The sequence below is a fragment of the Canis aureus genome, chromosome 33 (assembly GCF_053574225.1).
Source record: "Canis aureus isolate CA01 chromosome 33, VMU_Caureus_v.1.0, whole genome shotgun sequence".
Classification (NCBI taxonomy): Eukaryota; Metazoa; Chordata; class Mammalia; order Carnivora; family Canidae; genus Canis; species Canis aureus.
Window position 1 is genome coordinate 5986723 of NC_135643.1, and position 26206 is coordinate 6012928.

A 26206-nucleotide genomic window follows, 5' to 3' on the forward strand; every position below is an offset into this window, starting at 1 on the left:
CACTTTTTGTTTCTTGTGTTTTGATTTTAGGCATTCTGACAGGTGTGAGGTGATATCTCATTGTGGTTTTGATTTACATTTCCCTGATGATGAGTGATGTTGAGCAATATTTTCATGTGTCTGTCGGCCAACTCGATGTCTTCCTTGGAGAAATGTCTGTTCATTTCTTCTGCCCATTTTTAGTCAGATTATTTGTTCTCTGGTGTTGAGTTTTAGAAGTTCTTTATATATTTTAGATACTAATCTTTTATTGGATATGTCATTTGCAAATATTTTCTTCCACTCTATAGGTTGTCTTTTAGTTTTGATGGTTTTCTTTGCTGTGCAGAAGCTTTTTGTTTTGATGTAGTCCCAACAGCTTATTTTTGCTTTTGTTTCCCTTGCCTCAGGAGACATATCTAGCAAAAAGTTGCTATGGCTGATGTTGAAAAAGTTACTGCCTGTGCTCTCTTCTAGGATTTTTATGATTTCGGATCTCATGTTGGGTCTTTAATCCACTTTGAGTTTGTTTTTGTGTATGGTGTAAGAAAGTGGTCCGGTTTCATTTTTTGCATGTAGCTGTCGAATTGTCCCAATACGATTTGTTGAAAAGACTTTTTCCCATTGCATGTTATTGCCTCCTTTGTTGAAGATTAGTTGACCATATAATCATGGGTTTATTTTTGGGGTCTCTATTCTGTTCTATTGATCTAAGTATCTATTTTCGTGTCAGTACCATACTGCTTTGATTACTACAGCTTTGTAATATAACTCAAAGTTCAGAATTGTAATGCCTCCAGCTTTTCTTTTCTTTTCCAAGATTGCTTTAGTTATTTGGGGTCTTTTGTGGTTCCATACAAATTTAGGATTATTTGTTCTCGTCCTATGAAAAATGCTTTTGGTATTTTGATAGAGATTGCATTAAATCTGTAGACTGTATCTTCCTCTACTTCTGACTACAGTCAAAATAAACTTCTCTCGGGGTCCCTGGGTGGCGCAGTGGTTTGGCGCCTGCCTTTGGCCCAGGGCGCGATCCTGGTAGACCCGGGATCGAATCCCACGTCGGGCTCCCGGTGCGTGGGGCCTGCTTCTCCCTCTGCCTGTGTCTCTGCCTCTCTCTCTCTCTGTGACCATCATAAATAAAAAAAAATAAAATAAAAAAAAAAAAAACTTCTCTCTACCACAGAGTCCATGTACTATTATTAGAGTGCTTGTCACAATCTGCTGGGAATGTGAACTACTAAGGATAAGATTCATGTCATAGTTATCTTTGTATCCATCATGGTTTAGCACAGGTCTTATATATGGCTGTGGTCTGAATAAATGTTTATGTCCCTGCAAAAGTCCATATATTGATATCTTAATCTCTAAGGGATGGTATTAGGATATGGGGCCTTTGGGGACTGATTGGGTCACGAAGGCAGAGCCTTCATAAATGGGATTAGTGTCCTTATAAAAGAGACCCAAGAGAGTTTCTTTGTTGTGTGAAAATACAATGAGAAGTCTACAACCCAGAAAAAGGCCCTCAGCCAACAGTGCTGGAGTCCTGATCTCAGATGTTAGCCTCCAGAACTGTGAGATACAAATTTCTGTTGTTTATAAGACACCAAGTCTATGGTATTTCGTCATTGCAGCCAGTACAGATGAAGACATACTGTTGGTGCTTTCTATTAGAGTAATCTTTCTTTTTGCCAGCTGAATCTTTTTCTATATGTAGTCACTAATTTCCAAAGCACCCTCCAGATCCAGCTCTCTCCAACTCCCAGCTCTCATTCCTATAACACACATTTTTCACTCTTTTTAGAGGAGACATAAAGAGGGTTATATTGAAGAAAAAAACTTAACTGTAAGTACCAATAACCCCATAAAATAAAAATGATCTTTAAAAATTCATTAGCAGGTATTGATCCATCCCTACCTCCTGCTGTCCATTAATTGGCCATTTTTCTTGAATGGAAGGAAGATTTTTCAGTGGTCTTAGCAAAGGATACAGTATGGCTCTCTGGAATCTCTACCCCTGCTGTTACTAATTATCTCACCCTGGGCAAATTGCTTGTTTCAGGGTGGCCCTGCCTGTGAATGTGGTTTGCATTATTTACACACATCTCACAGGGTATTTTGAGACTAATTGTGAAGATACCTGTGACCTAGAAAGGTGAAGCATAATTCCTGGGGAAGAAGCCCTGCAGTTTACCCTTAGAAGAAGTCATTTAAATCTCTGCTCTCTTCCCTGGGTCAGAAAACAGGGGTTATGGTTGGATTCCAAGGGATGTGGATTTCAGTCCTTTAGGGGTTAACCTGAGACCAGCAAGCAACTCACTTCACAGGTCATATTCCAGCCATCAAAGTTTAATTACTATCAAACCCTGCTGGCTCAGGTTGCAGCCATTTTAGTGAATTCATGAATGAAATTTCCAAAGGATCCCGTTACCAAACCCCACCTCCCAAAGATAATAATAGCACCAGGGGAAAGGCCAAAATATATCTACTTGAGACTACAACTTTTTTTTTTTAAGTGAAAATAACTGACTCAGTGCTGATGATCAGGACTTATGATTCTGTTTCGAGGAAGTCAATCTGCAGATACAATAGATGAATCTGAAGAACTCTGCCCTTCACTCTGATGCTGGTTCAGTTGCTATGGTAACGTATAACTAGTTTTCTTAGGTTGTGCAGCCTGATTTTCTTTAGACTAAAGATTCCCTTGATAACGTTTGCACTGGGTACAGTTAACACCAAAACAACCCATCAGTTGCAAAACATAGGTTTCTTACCTACATATTATTGGTTTGGTGGGAAAATATGTGATGATTCTGGACCATACATACAAGAGAATTTCTGAAATCATGGGTTCATACACAAAACAGAGTAGTGATGGATATACAGTTATTATTAACTAATGTCTCCCTTTTTCTATATCCCTTCCTCATTTCAGGATTTCTCATGGGTTTTTGTTGTTGTTGTTTGGGTGGTTGAGTGGCCGAGTGGCTGGGTGGCTGGCATAGCTGCTGTTCCACATCGAACTCACCATTTGCTAAATGTGGGGACAGGGATGCTGAGAATGGACTTGGACAAAGTAAAATAACAGAGTTCGAGAAAAGTTGTCGAAGCCTCAGACAGCTCTCTGCAAAAGAGGGCAATTACTGCCCTTCGTCTTCTTTATATAATAACTGCACCCCTGAGAAGCTACAGAATTGCTCAGAGATCTCCACAGGAAAGATACGTTGTGTTTTTGTTCTAAGACTAAATTCCTAAAGGGAGACAAAAGAAATGGTTAAGGACTTGAACTGTAATTACAACCTTCAGTGTTTATCCTGGTGACTGAAATATAAGAGCAGCTCCTGGTGCTAAAGGACAGAAATAATCTAGGATTTCAAAGAAGGATGCAGGAATCACTTAAGTTAGCTGCTTAAACAGTAGGATCAGTCCAGATAGCATCTATTTAAGGGTACATTGCTGGGCAGCTCAAATGAACCTAATAACCCTGAAGGAAAGAATGTGTCCTCCCTAAGAAGTCTTGATTCTATATGTGTTCTGTTTTGAGATGGAAGCAGAACTTAATTTAAAGATCACCATGCCTCTCTGCAGCCTTACCCTGTCACCATTATTTATCTGGAGTAAATATAACTTAGAGTACTTTTAAAGAACCGCCAACATGGCACTTTAGTTGCTTCTCACAAAAGTCATGAGTTGTTTCTGGGACCTAGGATATCGAAGGACTGTGATATTGCAAACATTAAGTGGGAACTCGGGAAGGAAAAAGTTCCAGGAAGAGTATATGATATAGGTCACCACCATTGCTCTGGTCCCTGTTTTCTCTGGCCTCTCAATCTGATGGTTGAGACTGACCAACAGAGATTCGGGTTCACCCCACCCACCCCAGCTGGAGTTCCTTCCTTGCAAGGGTCAAGCACACAGATGCAGAGGTGAGGTGGCCTTGGGAAGGGAGGAGGACTGGGTGGAGGGTCATTAAATGTTGACTCACTTAGACTTAGCTAGACTTCCTCCTTTTTTCCACACTCCAATACAATTTTAGTGAACTTAAGTAAACTGTGCATACTGCTAAGTTTTCCTATTTCCTTTTGGGTCATTATCACAGACCTACACCAGCTCTAGCATATGAAAATCCCCTCCCTTCAGAACTTGCAGGCATAGAATTACAGGGAAGAACTGTACACAGGCAGTCCAATTTTTAAGTTTTCTGGACAGAATTCCGTTAGAGGCTGCCCTGCTTATACATTCTTTTTTTTTTTTTTTTTTTTTTTTTTTGCTTATACATTCTTTAGTACCTCCCTCAGTACTCATTTCCCTTAAATGCTCTGCTAAATTTTTGCATTTAAATTTCCATTTCTTGGATGTTTCACATGCTGATTTTTAAAATGTCCCTTGTGCTTCTTCCTTCCTTTTCTATTTTCTATGCATCTTTAGTAGCACTGGTACCTACCACAGGGCTACCATTACAAAGAACATTAAAACAAGTGCTCTTGAGACACTCAACAACATTAGTGATACTCCTGGAAGAAAGAAGCACTTTCCCTTTACCATATGCTTGTGTCTACAAGTTTCCTGCCAGCCTTTAGCCAAATACATGCATATTTAGCTATAACACCACTTTGCATCATACTCTTATGCATTTTTTACTTATCACATTACTTATTTTCTGTGTTGTTACAGTTTTTGGACTTGCAATATTTAGTGACTACATAATGTTCCATCAACAAAGTAGAGTATAATGTATTTGATATCTTGGTAGGTATTTTCTTATTTCCATTTTTCCCTCTACATTTTTTGGAAATTTAAAAAACAGTGTATTGAATCAATTCACATAACCTACAATTCACCCATTTAAAGTGCACAATTCCATATTTTTTAGTATACACACAGAATTGTACAGCCACCACCACAATGGAATTGTGGCAGTCATTCAGCATCCCTCCTTTGCTCTCCTCTAGGCAACCTAGGCAACCTCCTTACCTAGGCAACCACTAGTCTACTATCTATCTCTATATTTTCGCCTATTCTGGACATTTTATATAAATGGAATCATATAATATGTGGTCTTTCATGACTTCCACTAAGCATAATATTTTCAAAATTCACCCATATTGTAGCATGTATCACTACTTCATCTTTTTATTGCCAAACATATTCCATTGAATGGATATACCAAATTTATCTATTCATCCATGAGTTGTTTCTACTTTGTGGCTATTATGAATAAAACATCTATGAACACTGACGTCCAAGTTTTTGTGTGGGATGTATCTTATTTCTCTTGATTATACAAACAGGGATGGAAATACGAGATCATAATGTAACTCTATGTTTTACTCTTTGAGGAACAACCAAACTATTTTTTCCTGTAATTAATACCTAAATATATATTTTTTGTCTTTTGAATCATTTCTTCAGAATATATTTCTAGGAGTAGGGTTCCTGAGCCAGAGATATGGACATTTTTATGGCTTTTATTCTATACTATTCAATTATTGTTTTTCAAAAGTATTAGACTGGCTTAGACAACTACAATTCATATTTATCATGTATGTATGCATGTATATACACACACCTACAACTCTTTTTTTCTATACAGCAAACTTATGAGAAAGATGCAACAAATTAACAACATATTTATAGATGAAGACACTAAGGCCCACGGGGGGTTAGTAACTCAGTGTCAGATGACCAACCAAAGCAATGCAACACCCCTTTTATGAGCCACATTGGCTTCAAGTGTCTGTACCCAGTATGTCCCTGGTTACAATGAGTAATTGCTGACTAGGTCTCTATCCTGTAATTTCTTCAGCTTGTGACACAGTGAAACAATAGCGTAGAGTCAGAAGCACGAGATCGAATTCTAGCTCTGTAACTGGTTAGCTTTGAGATCTTGAGCAGGCTATTGAATCATAAGCTTCAGTTTCCCCAAACATAAAACAAGAAGAATACCTATGCCATAGGCTTCCCTGGAGGATTTAAATTAAAATTTGGCTCAGTCAAAGAAATACATAAAAAGTGCCAATATTATTTTTCATGTGAATATCAAATGTCTTATTTTATTCTTTCATGTGTCCTTTCAGAGTGAAATATCAGCTATCTATGTATCTCTACTATGATTTAATAGATTTTCTCCTCTTTGTGTTCAATGAATTATCCTCTGAGTATTGTAACTTAGCTCTGTGCTAAGTTTATAAGAATTTTTGTATGGAAATATTAATAAGTAATATAAAGGTTTATAAAGTCTTCAATAAAATGATAACAATTATAGATTATTACAATTATAAAATCTATAAATACAATAGAATAACTACAGTACAAGTTTATTAAATAAGTTTAAATAGGTATATTTATTTTTTAGCTTTAAAAATATTCAAAAGTTTACATTATAAATCATAATTATAAATTTTAAATTTATTAAGATTCTATAAAATTAAAGTCTATAAAATAAGCAAAAATTTAAAAAGGTAATCAATTATGAGTTAATAAAATAAGCATAGGCTCATAAAAGTAAATGCTTATAAAATAAATATGTCCAGCTCTAAGGACCTTGTAAATAAGATAACAATGTTATAGTGTAAAAAACCCTGGGGTCCTATTGTGAAGATTCAAATTTGAGAACAACTGTTACACTTCCTTGATGTGTGGCCTCTTTGGGGTTCTATTTCTTCAGCAATAAGAAGTATAATATATAATTCGTATTTTTTAAAAAGAAGATCCCAATAAGACAATGTATTTGAAAACAATCAGCACTACCAAAAAATTATACATCTCTGGAATTTCAAAAGATGTGACAGTTACACCAGCCAATGGCCCACTTACTTGTAGGATATGAACTCTAAATTCTCTAGGAGTTCAGAAAAGATAGGAAGGAAAATGAAAATAGGAAGTCATCTATTCAAATATGAGAAAACATCGCAAAGAAGAAATAGTTCTCCCAGTTCCCATATGTCACTCATGGTCAGCTTCATACCCAAAATGATCCCAGAAGTTTAGTTTCTGAGAGATCCAAATCTAAAGTGATCACCATGGAACTTTCAACAGGAGGGAGGGAGGAAGCCAGGGATGCTATAACCTGCATCTCTGCAGATGGGCTGCTTAGAGACTGGCAGTAAATTTGGGTAAAGTTATCAATGGGTAGGGGGCATCTCAAAGGCTGAATTGTGTCCTCCCAAAATTCATATGTTGAAGTCCTAACTCCTAGTACCTCAGAATGTGATTGTATGTGGAGCCAGGGTCTTTTAAAGGGGTGATTAAATATTTAAAATGTCATTAGGGTGGGCCCCGATCCAAATGACTCTGGCCCTTACTAGAAGAAGGAATACACATACACACATAGAAGAAAGATCATGAGAAGTCACAGGGAGAAGGTGGTCATCTCAAGCCAAGGAAAAAAGTCTCAGGAGAAATGAACTCTGCTAACATCTTGACCTTAAACTTCTAGCCTCCAGAACTATGAGAAAATAAATTGTTTAAGCCACTCAGTCTGTGGTACTTGGTTATGGCAGCCGTAGAAAACTAACACAAGGCATCTTAGCAAAAAAGACAATAAATATTAGGGGGAAGGGCTTTCAGGACAGAAATCTTTTGGGGACTTTCAGGTAGTCAGTGTAGGAAAAGTTTCCAAATGAATTGGGAGAAAGGGTGCTTCAGTAACCGGCAATAAAGCAGATGCAGAAATTTGGATGGGTAGTGTTCTGTATATTAGTATTGAGTATGCCCTGAGGGTACTCAGGTAAATAAGAGGCTGTCTTACCCTCAAGGATATCACCCAAGTCTAATGAGGGAGAGATGTAAACAAATAATATTCTAAAGGAGCAGTGCATATTAAGGATAGAGGAGGAAGAGCATCCAGCCCAGCCAAGAGAGCAGCTCCTATGGCCAGGAGGCTTCTGGGAGGAGCTGGTACAGGACCTGATTACAGGAGGTCATCACAGAAGTCAGGTAGACAAAGGAGTAGGGACAGGGAGGGGGCGGAGGGTGTGGGGATATGAAAAGAGGTTTACGGTGTTTCAAGAAAAGGAAATATCATGGGGGCAAGAGGTATGGAATAAAAACAAATGGCTTTTTATGTGAGCCACAAATAAGTTGAAGCTGTTGGATCTTATGGAGTGAGGCAGGGGTGGTAAGAGATGGCACAGGGAAGGTAGGCAGAAAGCCCAGGATTCTTTCACAACAATGTTTGAATCGGTTTCTTGGCCAGCAGACAGGAGCACACAGTTGAGAGGAGGAAAGATTCTTAACCATTCAAGCTGCTATTGGAACAAATCAGGAAAGATAGGCTAATGCCTGAAAATCTGGACTAGCAGAGTAGCAGAAGGGCTAGACAGTGGAGAGACTTAAGAAAGGGTTTGGAATTAAAATGATCAGAACTTAAACATTTCTTGGACTTGAAGATTGAGCTAGGAAGAATTAAATGCCGTTTTCTAGTGAATGAGAGAATAGAGACAAGGAGTACACACTCCTGATAGGACTCTAAGAGAGAGAATGACATAGTAAGCGTGCCGGTGAGGCACATGGAGGGTCCGTGGGCTGGCATCAGTGTATGCCTTAGGCACCAAACCATGCAAAGAGCACTCACCACTTTGGAGTTCTGATTTTAAACATATCATTATTTGATGTAAATTTGGTACTACATTTTGGCACTAACCTGTCTTCTGGTCTCAGCTTGAACTTCCTTGTGCAGTCAACATTTTCTGCTTCCTCCCATGCAAACATTTGGCTTATTTATTCCCTGTTCTTTCTCAGACCTTTGCCTCCCCTTCTCATAGACACTGCCTCCACCAGCCACTAGCCATGGAACTATGGGCAAATTGCTTCACCCTTCAAACCTTATACTTCCTTGCACAGAAAATGAGGATAAAGACGATGTCCATCACAAGTTCATTGTATACATTAAGTAAAAACAACAACCACAACAAAAACACAGGGTTCCACAGGAGCACGAGGAAAGAAGTTCTATTCCAGCCCTGATGCTGGAGATGGGTGAGGTTTAGGGAACTCAAGAAATCTTCACACAAGTGGTAACCTCACTTCTACTTTCACTCATAAATATCTCTTCCTTGACCTTGTGGAAGATTCTCCACTCTTCTTCTCCTCAGATCTGCTCTCCACACTATCTAAGACTGAGAAGTCTTTTTAAGAATGAATGGAAGTGTGATCCCCTGCTCTACTGCCTTCCCCCTTAAACCAAACACTCCAGAAGTTTTCTACTGCGCTTGGATGCAAACTAAAATTTTATCTTGGCCTACAAGGCCCTTCCCAGTCAAACTTCCTCCTACCTCTCCTAACTCATATTGACCCTTTCTTCCTTTTGGTGTCTTGAATGTCAGGTTCTCTTCTGCCACAGGATGTTTGATTATGCTCTTCTTTCCTCTGGAAGAACTCTCCCTGTTCCCTGCATCCCACTCAACCTCCTCATTTCACTTTCTAAGTCACTCCAATCCTCCCCTCAGTGTGCAGCTCAACTGTTATTTCCACTGGGTTATACTTTCTTCTTTCTGTGTTCTTATCCCATACAGCATTTCCTCCTTGGCAGAGGTTACCAAAATTGTTATTGATTTGGGCATTTTCTGTACCTATCTGTATATGCCTTTTAATAAAAAAGCACATATTATTTGGGCTGTAGGTAGTATTTTCACCATAGCATCTGTGCTGTAGACTCCTTCTGTAAATATGTTCACCACATCACTAATTATCTAAAAGTCAATTTTGCCATAAAAGATAAAAAAAATAACTGGTTGACTGATTTGATTTCTCTGTGGATGCAGTACTCCCCTTTTTATGTTATATAAGTCTTAACCCTGATAATGATCTATAGGGTAGGGCAGAGTTTTGAACCCACAATTCCCACAGAATTTAGGAATATCTATCAGTGGACATGTGACAATATGCCAAGAACAAACAGTGTAGATGGCTTTCAAAATATAATACAAAAAAAAAAAAGTAAAGAAAACCAACACAATACAAAGTTTAGTGACAAATATGCACTCCAGTGTTTGGAAACTGATACCTCTCTTAATTAATGAAGAAATTTCAGTGAAAAAAATAAAAGATACTAACCAAGACAAATTATTTTTTTTAATAATAAATTTATTTTTTATTGGTGTTCAATTTGCCAACATACAGAATAACAGTGCTCATCCTGTCAAGTGCCCCCCTCAGTGCCCATCACCCATTCACCCCCACCCCCCGCCCTCCTCCCCTTCCACCACCCCTAGTTTGTTTCCCAGAGTTAGGAGTCTTCATGTTCTGTCTCCCATTCTGATATTTCCTACCCATTTCTTCTCCCTTCCCCTCTATTCCCTTTCACTATTATTTATATTCCCCAAATGAATGAGAACATATAATGTTTGTCCTTCTCCGATTGACTTATTTCACTCAGCATAACACCCTCCAGTTCCACCCACGTTGAAGCAAATGGTGGGTATTTGTCGTTTCTAATGGCTGAGGAATATTCCATTGTATACATAAACCACATCTTCTTTATCCATTCATCTTTCGATGGACACCGAGGCTCCTTCCACAGTTTGGCTATTGTGGCCATTGCTGCTATATACATCGGGATGCAGCTGCGCCGGCATTTCATTGCATCTGTATCTTTGGGGTAAACCCCAACAGTGCAATTGCTGGGTCGTAGGGCAGGTCTATTCTTAACTACCAAGACAAATTATCAAGCAAAAACCTCCGCAAATGTATACTTCTATGAACGAAAGACTTTGAAGGTAAGTATTTAGATAAAATCCACAAAATAAAATCAATTATTTGTGGAAGACTGCCATAATCTATACATTTTAAATGTATTCAAATATTTCATATTTTACAGTAAAGTCTTTCTAATTTTGTTACTCATTTTTCATGTTTCATTATGTCCTTTTGAATGAATGTCCATCTCATTTTTCATGATTTTATCTTATACACCAAAATTATCTTATGGCCAATTAGTGATTCAGTGAAAATGACTGATGAAAATGCTTGAGGCAAATGTGCTTATGGCAAAAATACTGGACATGTATTATTTGCTTCCACTCCCCATGACTAAGCGCCCCCCAAGGTCAAGGCTTTCTCTATTCTTATCCATCACTGTGTCCCACAACTCTAGCACAGCACCTGGCATATCAACAAATACTTATTGAGGAAATAAATGAATAGGAAAATGAACAAATTGATTAATTCCTAACATAATTCTTAGAAAAGAGGTAAGAGAAGAATAGGTAAAGAAAACAGGGTAGAGTTTTCCAGGAAGTAGGATAGTACACATAGAAAGATTAGAGAGCAAATGTATTTAAATATTTGCACATTGTTTGAAGGGTGTTAGGATACCTCAGAGGCTGGAGAGGTGGGCAGGGCCAAACCACTAAGGACATTGATTATCGTGAAGATGTGAAAAATCCAGTAAAATATTTTAGGCGAGGAGCACCCAGATTGGCTATATGCTCCATAAAAATCACTTCGGTGTCATGGTAAAGAACATATTAGAGTGTGAATCTGGAGGCCCAGAGGTCAGGCAGGATCCTGGGAGCTAAAACAGACAGTGACATTTCAGGATATAGAGAAGAAACTGGATTTGAAAGAATCAGTCTATCACTCTCATCAGAGCTAATTGTTGAACAATATTAAAAGTTTTTTTTTATATGACTTGGTTCTTTGTGCTTAGTGAATGCCCTCACTCTATCTTGTAAATATATCCTGGTGCTGAGTTAGTATTTTATTTTTGTGTTCCTCAATTAAAGAAGAAGAGAGTGAAGGTGCTCCTGGAGTGTGGGTAGGGAATGAGAAAGAAAAGGCATCAATCAAAGGTATAAAAACCTGTGCATTTGTTTGGGGATGCTGAGTCTCACTTTAACTTTTAAACTAAGGGAAAAATTGTGTCCAGGTGATGTGAATAAATCATCAAGATATAAGTAAATTATAGTAGATACCCTTCTGAGTGGCATTTTGGCAACAACTTACCTTCACTATAGTTTCACTATAACATTCAGGGCCAGCTCCATGGGTGTGTGACCTCCACAACAGTACAAAACTCAATGCTTACAAGAGCCCCATTCTGTTATTGCCATCCTAAAATTCTTAATAATTTTATCTTTAAACATTATTTTGTAAGTGAAATCTGAGGGGAGGAGGGAGGATACCCATGCATAGAGGAGATGCACACAGTGTGTATGTCTGCAGCTCCTTGCCATCTCATTTACATATAGTGTTAGCAATGTCCCATGAGCATAAAATGCCAGTGAAACCACAATGGGTGGGATTTCAGAGAGACTTCGTGCAAGTTCAAGGTCTAAGTGTGTTATGTCCATAACTGAGTAAAGAGAAGCTGAGAGTCCTGACAGACCATGCTTTCCATTTGGACTTGAACTCGCTTCAAATATAACATGAAAGCAATAGAAACATGAACAACTAAGGAATCCTGTCATATCCTTTACTCTCCCTTAAGCCAATCATTCAGGCTAAAAATAATTATATACAAAGAAAGGAAAAGATGGGGCAATCCATAGTTCTTTCTCCTTAGAGTCCTTCCTGGCTCCACCATAAGCCAGACGTCAAAGTGTTGGTAGAATATGTATGTACCAAGAAGTGGAATAAAAATAAATTAATTAAATTAAATTTTAAAAATGTCTTTAAAATAAGAAGTGGAATAAAAACACTTGAGTAAATTGTGCAATGTGTCCACTGTTCTGGTGAGAATATAATACAAATGCTTATACAAGCTACACATTCACTTCAGTGAGTCTGCATACAGGTTAAATGCTCTTATATTTACAAAGTTGACAATGCACAATGTAGATATAAATGATAAAATCCATACTAATAATTTAATATTTCCTTACTTAGAATGACAACAAAGAGCAAATAAAAAACATCATGACCAACTAAGAGAGAGAGAGAGACACTGCAGAAGAAAGGAAAACACTTTATATTTTAGTACATTTAATGGCATTTGATTTTCCTGTTTTTTTGAACCAAAGATCCTGCATTTCCATTTTACTGAGAGCACTGCAATTAATGACGCCAGGAGCCCTCCTAAAAGTTTAAACACCAGGTACTAAAGTAGCATTGCAATGTACTGAAGTAGCAACAAGATAATGACCAATGACCTGATGCAAACAGTTAAAAAAATAGCTAATAAAATTCAATTGTATTTAAAAAACTAATGTATCTATGTAATCTACCACAGTGTGCATGGTCGGATAGGTGAAATCTACACTTAGGCAAATTTATCTTGATATAATGTTAGAAGACTATGATAAACTGTACTTTTTTTTGTGTGTGTGATAAACTGTACTTGAGATACATTCCAGTGCTTTGCTCATATCAGGAGTTCAGGTAAAATACAAGTGACAAAGAGTCAAATTGCATTCCAAAATCTCTAAAATTGATTTGTCCCCAAATATATGAACCTCATCTGGTTCAGGCACCTCTAGATACTCTTAAACTATAGGCTCAAGCTAAACTTTGAATTCTGAAGCCATGTAGACAAAATTTCTGTTTTCAAAAATTAAATCAATTAATATAAATTTTATGTAATACTAAAATAATAAAGAATGAAAATATCCGTGCATCCTTTATACTCAAATACAACTTCTAAGGAAAAGGAAATAAGCCTTTGTCCTTATACTTTCAAGCCTTTCTCTGTTCCCCAAGCAGATGTATTTTGACTATACTCATATGTTTTGTATAGTGACTCTTGGATTCATTTTTCAGATCTGGACATAGTAAAGTAAAAGATGTACAGCAATAAAATTCCCAACAATTAACTAGTCATCCTAAAATTTTCTTATGCTACTAGAAAATAAAGGTCTATTGGTAATTCAATCCCAGGTCTCCAGGATCATACCCTGGGCTGAAGGCTGCGCTAAACCGCTTAACCACTGGGCTACCCCCTACTTGACATTTGTATGACAGGAACTATGATAAGTAAAACCCTGTGAAGTAACTATGATTAATATGCAGAGCAAGAAATCAGTTTATTTATTTTATCAATTTAATAAATTGATATAAATTGGTTAAGATAATCTATATATAATGACAAAGCAGGATTTAAACACAAGGTTGTCTGGCCTCCGAAAGCTATATTGTTCACCAATATGCCACACGAAAAAGGCATTGAAAAGAATTGATTAATTTAGAACAAGTATTTAGAACAGATTCTGTTAACTCTAAATAACATTAAACAGCAACAGCCATCTTCCAAAGTTCTTTATTTTTCCCAGTATCTGTGTAGACCACCATAGGCAAGATGGTGGGTATGTCATGGAAAAGATGGAACACTCCATGGAATGGAGAGCATGACAAATCATTTGCCAATATTCTTCAGTTACTAGCAGCTACTGATGCTGCATTGCAACTCTGGTAAACAGCGAGTCTTAAGTAATAAAAATAACTGATATTCATACAATCTTTGTGCCCTAAAACTTTATAGATCTGAACACTGCTAGGCACAAGGAGTGATAGGTTTCTTCACCATCTACATCCAAGTGTTTCTTTAAAATTAGTGAATTTTTCAGGATAAGTACAGAGTGGAAAAGGAATATAATTTTTTTTCTGTTTTATTTCATTTTATTTTTATAGGTAAATATTAAATTTGAATCAACTTATCAGAATATGAACTGATTTAATCTTTTTTACAGCTTTATAAGGCTGATATGTTTTGGGTGGTTGGTTGGTCTTGTTGCTATTGCTGTGTTGATGGTAGTTTTTTGATGTTTGATTGGCCGAAAGTGTTACTAATGCATGGCTCCTGATAAAGGCTTCAAGAACATTTTATCAAAGTAAAGTGTATTCCTTCCTTGGGTGGGATTTCCCTCAATTTTCTTTTTAAATTTCTATTATTTTTTTTTATTTTTAAAAATTTCTATTATTTTAAAACATTGATAACACTTCAGAAAATTTTCAAGTTGAATAGATTTGGTACATACTAGGGGCATTTCTTCATATAATGCAGCTGCAGTTATAAAATCAAGTCACATCAAAAGGCAACATTGGAATCCACTTAGAAATCAGTAGTAACAATCAGCCCCAAGGAAAATACTTCCGTTAGCCCAACAGAGAAGGGTAGAGTAAGACAATAAGAAGAGTTGAACTATTTTCTTTTGGTTGCTTATGTAATTACATTGTTTCCTGAACTAACTCTGTTTTCAACGCTTCTCTCTAAAAATTACTATTGAACAGACAGTTACAGTATCATCTGCTGCCTGCTGCTTATAATTGACAAGTGATTGCTAGATGCAAATTGTGTAATTAATCAGCCTTGAAGAAAAGTGAAAACTGTGTCCTCCATCCAAATGCAAAGCTAGTTTTTTGGTGTTAGTCTGGTCTATTTTTGAAGCATGGGCTGATGTGAGCACATGCATACCAGCTGCTACTCCCATCGGGGCCACTTCAGCCTTCACAACGTGGGCAGCTGACTCCGTCATACATTACACCAGGTGGGCCTGAACATCTTCATGTACTTCATCTTCAGTCACATTCAAGGGCAGGGAAATGCCTTTCCATTGTTAGGGAAAGGCAGCCTTTTCTAGCAAAGAGCAGACGCAGCAGATGCTAAGCCCAACTGTGCATTACACATAAAACCCAGTAATAGTATTCAAATAACACTCTTTTTCCAATCCTCAACACTCTGAATGGACAGTTTATTCTTTCTGAGTGTTTCCATCATTTCATTTAATAATCATAAAAAAAGATGATTCTGAACCATGAAAATGTACTTGACAGTTAAAGACAGATCGGGGTAGAATTAAGCTCTTGATAGAGAACAATCCATTTAGGTTCTGAATTAAAAAAAAAAATCCATCTAAGAAACTCAGAGGATGAATCACCATTGCTTGTTTGGAAACGGATATTTAGGTGCTTCACTGACAACCAGGTGTTTAGTTTCTTTGAGTGACCCTGCCAATAATTCCTTATTCCCCTTATTTTAATGGATTTTCATTACTTAAAGTCTTATGGAAAGTTAAAAATACAGATAAACCTAACAACACAGACACTATGTTCTTCTTAACATTCTCTTTTTAACTTCAGGATTTCTCCTCTAATATTAGTGTATGTATACAAATAGTAAAACCAAAAAAAAAACAAACAAACAAACAATAGAAGCAATAACAAAAATCTGATGCACCTCAATCCATCATTACCTTTGGTGTATATCTGGACTCTAGTTGAGCTGGCATGATAAGAATTAAGAACTTTTAGCCACGGTAACTTCTTGCAAGATACATCCATGAAGGCAAAAGAAACAAAAGCAAAAATGAACTATTGGGACTTCATCAAGATAAGAAGCTTCTGCACAGCAAAGGATACAGTCAACAAAACTAAAAGACAACCTACAGAATGGGAGAAGATATTTGCAAATGACCTATCAGATAAAGGGCTAGTTTCCAAGATCTATAAAGAACTTATTAAACTCAACACCAAAGAAACAAACAATCCAATCATGAAATGGGCAAAAGACATGAAGAGAAATCTCACAGAGGAAGACATAGACATGGCCAACATGCACATGAGAAAATGCTCTGCATCACTTGCCATCAGGGAAATACAAATTAAAACCACAATGAGATACCACCTCACACCAGTGAGAATGGGGAAAATTAACAAGGCAGGAAACCACAAATGTTGGAGAGGATGCGGAGAAAAGGGGAACGCTCATACACTGTTGGTGGGAATGTGAACTGATGCAGCCACTCTGGAAAACTGTGTGGAGGTTCCTCAAAGAGTTAAAAATAGACCTGCCCTACGACCCAGCAATTGCACTGTTGGGGATTTACCCCAAAGATACAGATGCAATGAAACGCCGGGACACCTGCACCCCGATGTTTCTAGCAGCAATGTCCACAAAAGCCAAACTGTGGAAGGAGCCTCGGTGTCCATCGAAAGAGGAATGGATAAAGAAGATGTGGTTTATGTATACAATGGAATATTCCTCAGCCATTAGAAACGACAAATACCCACCATTTGCTTCGACGTGGATGGAACTGGAGGGTATTATGCTCAGTGAAGTAAGTCAATCGGAGAAGGACAAACATTATATGTTCTCATTCATTTGGGGAATATAAATAATAGTGAAAGGGAATAGAAGGGAAGGGAGAAGAAATGTGTGGGAAATATCAGAATGGGAGACAGAACATAAAGACTCCTAGCTCTGGGAAACGAACTAGGGGTGGTGGAAGGGGAGGAGGACGGGGGTGGGGGTGAATGGGTGACGGGCACTGAGGGGGCACTTGACGGGATGAGCACTGGGTGTTATTCTGTATATTGGTAAATTGAACACCAATAAAAAATAAATTTATTATAAAAAAATGGGCAAAATGGACAAGCCACGTAGTGATGGAAATGTTCTGTATTTTGACTGTTCCAGTGTCAGTTTGTTGGGATACTGAACTGTGGTTTTGTATTTGCATTTCCCTTAGGGGAAACATGATCGAGGGTACAGGGGATCTCCAGTATGTCTTTATAAGATCATAGGAGTCAACAATTATCTCAAAATAAAAAGTCTAATTTAAAAAAAAAAAGAACTTTTAGTACCTGACTACCAAATAAATGAGTGTAACAGAAAACAACAGAATTCAGACTAAGGAAGGGTTGTTTTATCAATTTTTATCCAGGAGGCTCCCCCTCTGTTGCTGAATTTCTTTATCTTTTTTTATTTTTTTAAAGGATTTTATTTCTTTATTAGAGAGAGAGAAAGAAGGAGCAGGGGAAGGGGGAGAAGCAGGCACCCCACTGAGCAGGACATGAGGCTCAATCCAGGCAGGTGCTCTGGAATCATGACCTGAGCCCAAGGCAGACACTTAACCGCTTAACCTACTGAGCCACCCTGCCACCCCTTTGTGGCTGAATTTAAACCCCGGTATCTATGAAATCTATTTGCTTTGGTTGAAATTTGGAATCAAACTAAGGTCAGTATTAATCTTAACGTCAAGCATTTAGGTTAATATTAAAACTTATGATGTATTGAGAGGATTCACTTGCTTGGTTATTTTTAAGGGTGCCATTCATATACTTGAAATGTAGCTCTCAGTTGTATTAATTTTGAAAATTATGCAGCAGATGTAGGTATTTACCTTCTTTTTGTAATTTTTTAATGTAAGTCCAATGCATGTGTCCTGACTTGGAAGGCCTGAGCATCTCATACACTCTGAGAACGACTTTGATTGAAAATATACGCTATACTCAAAGCAGCTATAAACTACAGCCGTGCGCATTTGCTTCAGTTTCCTGAAATGTGTGTGTACAAGTAAAATTGAAAATGATTTGAAGTAAGCAATAGTAATCAAGAAAGTGTGATATTGGCAAAAGAATAGAAAAAATAAATCAACGGAATAGAATAGAGAGCCAGAAATAGATCCACATAAACATAGTCACTAATCTTTGACAAGAGAGCAAGGCTATATGATGGAGCAAAGATAGTCTTTTCAACAAATGGTACCAGAACAAGTGGACCTCCACATGAGAAAAATGAATCGGGACAGATCTTACATGCTTCACAAAGATTAACTCAAGATAGATAACGGGCCTAAATGTAAAATGCAAAACTATTAATTTCCTAGACGATAATATAAGAGGAAACCTGGATGATCTTTGGTGAGGAGATAACTTTTTAGATATGACACTGAAGGCATGATCCATGAAAGAAATAATTGATAAGCTGGATTTCATTAAAATTAAAAACTTCTTGTCTGTGGAAGATAAAGAGAATGGGAAGACAAGCCCCAGACTGGCAAAATATATTTACGAAAGACACATCTGATATAGGATTGTTGTCCAAAATATGTAAAGAATTCTCAAAATTCAACAATAAGAAAAAAAACCGACCTGTTTAAAAAGTGAGCCAAACACCTTAACAGACACCTCGCCAAAGAAGATACACAGATGGCAAGCGAGCAATGAAAATATGTTCCACATTATACATCAGAGAAAGGCAATTAAAACAAGATACCACTGCACACCGGTTAGAATGCCCCAAATTCAGAACAGTGATGAAACCAACTGCTGACAGAGATGTGGAGCAATAGGAGCTCTCATTCATTGCTTATGGGAATAGTAAATGGTACATCCCTTTGGAAGGTACTTTGGCAATTTCTTATAAAATATACTTTTACCATACAATCCAGCAATCACACTCCTTGGTATTTACCCAAGGGATCTGAAAACTTCTGTCCACAGAAAATCCCACACACAGATGTTTATAGTACCTTTATTTAAAATTGCTGAAATCTAGAAGCAACCAAGATGTCCTTTAGTAGGTGAATAGATAAATAAACTGGTACATCCAGACCCTGGAATTCTTTCAGTGCTAAAAATAATTACACTATAAACCCATGAAAAGACACAGATGAAATTTAAATGCATGTTACTAAGTGAAAGAAGCCAATCTGAAAAGACTGTATGGAAAGGCAAAATATGGAGATAGTAAAAAGATTAGTGGTTGCCAGGCACTGGGGGAGGGGGATAAATAAGCAGAGCACAGACAATTTTTAGGGCAGTGAAACTATTGTCTGACTCTATGTGATAATGGATACATATTATCATGTTATTCTGTGCTTGTCCAACCCCATGAGAGGTACAACACCAACAGTGAGCCCTGAGGTAAACCATGGACTTTGGGTGATGATCGCGTACATCGATATAGGTTCAACAGTTCTACCGGATGTACCATTCTGGTGGTGGATGTAATAGGGGAGGCTGTGCATGTGTGAGGGCAGAGGGTTTATGGGAAATCTCCGCAACTTTCCCTCAATTTTGCCATGAACCTAAAACTGCTCTAGAAAAAACAAAGTCTTAATAAAATACAATCAATAAATTAAAATGGCTGGAAGGCTATTAGTTTGACATTTAAATATTTAATAGTGATTATCTCTGAATAGTATCCTCCTGGGAGAAAGGGATTCTGTTTTATTCACTGGTTCATCCCTAGTACCTACCATTCCACCTTGCACAAAACAGATGACAATGAATACAGTTTTGAGTCCTTATTGTCAAGTTGCATGCTGTGTGTGTTTTTGTATTTTCTAATTTTTTACAATGAAAATACCTTTATAATAATGAAAGGGAATGTTATTTTCACATTGCTTAATATTCTACTTCTTTTACTTATAAGAGCCACTTTGTCAAGTAGTCTATCCAGAAATTAAAATTTTAAAAAATGTAAGAGGAAGAGGACGTTGTTCCTTGCCTGCTCACACAACTGCTTTCTGAAAGCATTTCCCACCAGGAGCAGGGTGAATTTATGAAAACTGGGCTTGTTGAGACTATGCACAACTCTTCCTGCCAAGCCTGAGTGTTTGAGGTCAATGACTGGGCTGGTATGATGGAATTTCCTTCATAGTAAGATAAAAAGCCAGAATGTGTTGTCTTTCGAAGATAGTAAGCACTTGCTTTTCCTGTTTAATGGGGCCTTGGAGGTCAGGTCCAAATAGACATCTCTATTCAGAAAGATGGATTCTGTTGTGGCAATTTCACACTAATAGGAGGTAAAAACGAATTCCCTCTCCATGTGGGGAAAGGGAGTGAGTACTGAGAGTGGTGGTTCAGATACAGATTTTCATGACAGGTCGGTCTTGACCGAATCACTTTTGAGTGGGTCAGTGACCACTTCGTGACATCCTTGTGCGATTTTTTTTCCTTTAATTCATTGAAAAAAAATTTTCTGCAAGTGTTGCTCATACATATGAAATAACATTTGTGTAATTATCATTATTTACTTCTAGCCCTGTATTTCAAGCCTTGTTAAACTAGACAACTTAACCCCAGTAGTCAGTTTTGTGTTCTCCAAGAGCTTCTCATGCTAAATATAAGTGCTATTTCCATAGCACTGGTCACTGGCTATGATAGAGTTGGGTATGCTTACTATACCTGGTTCTCCTTTCCTTCCTGGATACATGAGAAGCCTTCCCAGTCTCTGTGAGGCCATGTTGGAAAAAGAGGTGTTCTTACTGGAGAAAGGAGCAAGTCCTAAGCAAACATGAAGAGAGTTATAAATTATCCTTCTTTTCTCCTGTAGTAGCAAACTCTGAAGAATCATGTGGAGGCAACAGTGTCAAAAGATGATGGAGACTTTGTCAATGTGGGTTCCTGAGTGACTAATGGAGCAGAACCTTCTGCTACCCAGCACTGTATTTGTGTTGTGTTGAGTCAAACCACTGAAATCTAGAAGTCAATTTGTTATCACGGTATAATGTAGCCTATACTGACTAATATATTGGTTAACACGTTGGAGACATATTTATGCCAAATAAGAGAGGAAACTACACAAATGTAGCAATGTATACATGCCTCATCAGTGTTTCCAGGGATCACCCAGTTTCTGACTGATGAATATGATCTTTCTTCCTGTGCAAGTAACTTAGATCAAGGATGAAATTCATTAATTTATTCAACAAGTTATTTTTTAGCAAGGCACTTTCTAAAAGCTGCAAATATAACACTGAACAAAATAGAGAGCATCCCTGCTCGCACAGAGCTTAGATTCCATGGATCTTAGATTCCAGGGATGAAATAAAAAGTAATTTCAGAAAGTTAAAAATGATAGTATTTCAGAAAAGTTAAAAATGCTACGAACAAAAATATATCAGGCAAGGGGGATAGGGAGATAAAGCATGGGGAAGGGTAGACATACTCCCAGTATTTATGACACCAAGTAAGTCTTCAGTGAATGAGGACCAGAGCATTGGAGCATACCAACCATAATTACATGAACTCTCGGCATTTCTTCAGTTCTTGTCTTGGAGTAGTTTCACACCACACTGTGCAGATGGCCTTGAGGACTTGCCCTATTCCTCCATTGCCTAATGAAGTAGGTGTGGCAGATGCTAACCTCTGAAGAGAAAGAGATCAGCCTCCAATAGAGATGTTCCTTAAACTCCTTCTCCGATTGCTCACTGCCTTCTATTCCCAACTGGCATTTGCCGGATTTATTGAATACTGGTTGCATTTTTCCCTCACAAACTTACTCTTGACTCCTGGTACTTAGAGGTGATATTTAAACTCCCCAGTTAACTCTCAATTCCTCCTCAAGGGCACACCTCATTCCCCAAATTAGAGATGCCAACTGATGTCTGCTCACTTCTACTGTCTTTTGAGGGAAACACTCCCCTTAGCCCCCGGTATCTAAGCAGCTACATTTTATACAGCACAATCCCTTTTATTTCCTTCCTCCTACTCCCATCCAAGCTTCAGATAATTAAGCTAATGGTGAGCACCTGAGCTAAGCTAATCCTTTGGCTTGCTGGTATTAAAGATGAGCTTAGACAACGAAGTTCTCTGTCTCCCAATCTTGAATTAAGTCATGCAGTCAGAGCGTACCAGTTGGTGGTATGAATTGAAGCTTAAAAAATGCCATGAAGCAGAACTGGGTTCATGGCAAGCCAAAAGCATGTGCAATCCAAAATTATGAGGCAGTAGAAACTATGAATAAGCAGAAAAAGCCTCATAGCAAAGAAAGCAAAACAAAGCTACCACTTGGAGATGGGCCCAGAATGAGAAGGAGAAAGGGAAAGAAGGTGAGTGTACTTTATCATCCCCTAGAGTTGTATCATGAAAGCTTTCCAGTTTTAGTCCTAATTAGAGTACTAAATCAACATATATCACTGCAACAATGTTATCCAAACCACCTTAAAAGGGTCAATCAGAAAAGCCTAGTCAACAAACCAAACCCTATAGGCCCTGTCAGCTTTTATGCTTTACCCCACTGCCCTTGGCAACTTGACCATTGTTGAAGGAGGTCATCAAGAGAATGGGACCACTAGTTGACCAAAGAGCTAGACCTGGACAATTGGGAGGCCCCTCACCCTCCCTCTTGTCCTTGGAATATTCTGCCCACTGTTCCCATGGCTGCAGACATTTCAAGGGCACAACCATGAGAGACCAAGGTGTTGTTGAGACCATCTGAGCTATGGACTATGGACTGGGACTGAACCTGAGTAAAGCCTCTACATAAACTGTGAATGATTCTGGCAGGCAAGTGCAGAGATCTACTCATTTTGCAGCAGCCTGAGACAAACCTCATGTGTAAATTCCTTTGCTTATAAAACCTGTCACCCACCAATCTGGAGTGGCCTGCCCCTTTCTTTGCTTGGTGAGGAGCATGGTGGGGAGCACCCTCCATGTATGGGCTCCAGTTTCAAATTTCACCCACGGAATTTCTGAGGTTGTGAAACCAACAATCATGCCGAGAAGACTGTTTCATGGCAACTGTGCTAGACACTAAGGACACACAAGAGAGACCTTTACTAATTCCTTCCACCAGAAGGCCAGGTGACAGGCCTGTAAACTACAATTTTTGATGAAATGATAAATGGCAATTGAGATTTTTCAAGTGCAAAGCAAGTATTGAGGATGAAAATTCAAATCAGCAGTCACAGGCAGGGATCAGCATACTGTCTATATGGTCCTCACCCTCAGTGTTTTAAGTTTGTCCTTCTAGGCTCAGTTTCCCTGTTTAGGGCCTACGGGCCTCATGGGACTCAGCACTCTGCCATGAGACCAGACTACTAAGTTGGTGCTTAATGATGCCCCGTCTTGCTCACTAGTGCCCCTGCTCAGGAATTGGACCACGACAGCTATTTTTTCCTCCTCCCTGTTCAGCTTCCAGTGGCTAGAGTTCCTCCCTGAAAAGTCTAATTGTTTACATTAGGTCAGGCAAATATTAACTGAACATCAAAGGACTTCCCACCTCAGAGCCTTAGGCTTGCTGTTCCATCTGCTTAAAACATTCTTTTATTTTTTTCCGCATTCATCCATTCAGCAAATCATGGAGATAAAAAGAAACAGAAGGGGAAAACCTTGAGGCTTTTCCTCATATTTTGCCATCATTCACTCCCTTATTTCCTCCAGGTCTTTGCTTAACAGTCACCCATGACAGCATTACAAGTTAATGGTATATAAGATTACAATTTGCCCATCACTATCTCTTTTTGCCTTATTCTTTTTTCATAGTGCTATGGTCATTTGACACATTTTATAATTATTTTTGTGTTTTTCCTATCCTCCCCACTGGTAGGTAAGCTCTGTAAGAGAGAGAGATTGCCAGACATTGCCAATATCTGAGACACAATTGGCATTTAGTAGGTGCTCAATAAATATTTGTTGAGCGAGGAATGAATTTAGGGAGTCTCCTAGAGGATAAAACCTGTGCTGGATCATAAAGGGTTTTCATGTAAATACAGATGGAGAAGCATTCTAAGCACTGGGAATAGCATTAGCTAAGGATCAAAAGTGAGAAACAAAATGGTGTACAAAGCCACAAAAGTATGAACAAATTAGTATATATATACATATATATATAATATAGCTGAAGTAAGGTGCAGAGCACAGAGTAAGCAGAGGCAAGTCTGGACAGATAGGCCAGATTACATAGAGCTTTACATGCCATACTAAAAAGCATGCGCTTTATTCAGTAGGTAAAATAAGTGTCCATTGAAAAGTACATATACATTAAAAGTATATATTTGAACTCTGTGGTAGGCAGAATTCTAAGGCAGTCCTTCAAATTTCTAGCCCATTGTGTACACATATCTTCTCTCAGTTATTGAATTAAACACTAATTTAGGTGTCACTGTTAGGGATTCTGCAAGTGTAATTTGGGTTCCAAGTCAGTTGACTTTAAGATAAGGAGGGCAGGGGGATCCCTGGGTGGCTCAGCGGTTCAGCGCCTGCCTTTGGCCTGGGGTATGATCCTGGAGACCCGGGATTGAGTCTGCCTTGGGTTCCCGGCATGGAGCCTGCTTCTCCCTCTGCCTGTGTCTCTGCCTCTCTCTCTCTCTCTCTGTCATGAATAAGTAAATAAAATCTTAAAAAAAAAAAAAAAAAGATAAGGAGGGCAGGGGGATCCCTGGGTGGTGATTTAGCGCCGCCTTCAGAGCAGGGCGTGATCCTGGAGACCCAGGATCGAGTCCCACGTCAGGCTCCCTGCATGGATCCTGCTTCTCCCTCTGCCTGTGTCTCTGCATCTCTCTCTCTTCCTCTCTCTCTGTTTCTATCCCCCCCATCTCTCATGAATAAATAAATAAAACCTTAAAAAAAAGATAAGGAGATTATCCTAGGTGAACCTGACCTAATCAGATGGGCCCTTACAGGGAATTGACCTCTTCCTGGCAAAAGAGATTGTAAGCATGAGATAAAAATGATATGAGGGAGATTCTCCACTGCTGGAAGGAGCCATGTGACAAAAAATGGAAATGGTCTGCAGTTGCTGAGAGTGGTCCCTGGCTGGTAGCCAGCAGGGAAACAAGAACCTCAGTCCATTAACAGAAAGGAACTGAATTCTATCAGTGACCAGAATGAGCTTGGAAGAGGATCTTGAGTTCCAGATGAGAAACAGCCAACCAACACCTTAATTTTAGTATGGTGAGATCCTGAGCAGGGAATCCAGCTACTCCAGAAATGTGAGCTCATAAATCGGTGTGGTTTTATGCTGCCATGTTCACAGTGAATCGCTTGGCAGTAGTGTAAATACAGGTAAATAGCAATAGTAAATATAGGTTTCAGCTGGACTGTGTGGAAAACAGCTTGCAGAGGGTTAAGGCTAGAGACAGGGAGACAGTGAGGGGGTAGACACAATCTTCCGATGAAGGATGAAGGATTGCAATGAGGTCTGCCCTGCTGAGCTGACCTCATCACTGCTTTTGAACACTGTACTATAAAGCACCCAGCAACTTGGGAAGGAGCTCCTTTCCCTGGATGGGCTGGCTCCCCCAGCTCCAATGGGTCTAGTCTCAGTTTCCCTGTCTTCCCACCAACATGGGATACTGGCTCCCTACCAGTTTCTTGTTCAAGCCGCCTGAATTATGAAAAGCAGGAATGCTTTTTACCGGTAGCATCCTTCTGGAGGCAGGGACATATAGCAGTAGTTCTCAATCTTGACAGCCTACTAAAATGACTTAAGAAGCTTTGTAAAATATGATATCCAATGTAGCCCCTCACAGATTCCCAATTTACTAGCCGCAGGTATTGTTTTTTATTGTTTTCTCAACTTTCCCTGTGATTCTAATGCACAGCCAAGGTTGAGAGGAGCCAAAAGAAAATATACCTCTATAGGACATATGACATAGTAGCAAAATATCGTTCTCTTGTCTATTGTTATAATAGCATTATGAAATCTCCTTCCTCCTCTTCTCTTCCCTTTCCATCTCTACCAATAGGGAAACTATCATCATCATCATCATCATCATCATCATCATCATCATCATCATTTTATCATTATCATCATGATCATGTAAAATTTTGTTAAATTGAC

The 26206-nt window shown here is 38.5% G+C and overlaps 1 protein-coding gene across 17 annotated transcripts in view; it reads right to left on the reverse strand.

The window, feature by feature from the left end:
- The window catches only part of RASGEF1B (RasGEF domain family member 1B), a 550562-nt gene that overhangs the window by 168158 nt on the left and 356198 nt on the right, over nt 1–26206 (reverse strand). For 11 of the 17 annotated variants that reach the window (XM_077882665.1, XM_077882662.1, XM_077882663.1 and 8 more), the window contains one exon: nt 20827–20925. The exons of the other annotated variants lie outside the window; for them this stretch is intronic. The gene's annotated coding sequence lies outside the window, so the exon portion shown is untranslated. The remainder of the gene's footprint in view (nt 1–20826; nt 20926–26206) is intronic. 17 annotated transcript variants of the gene reach the window in all.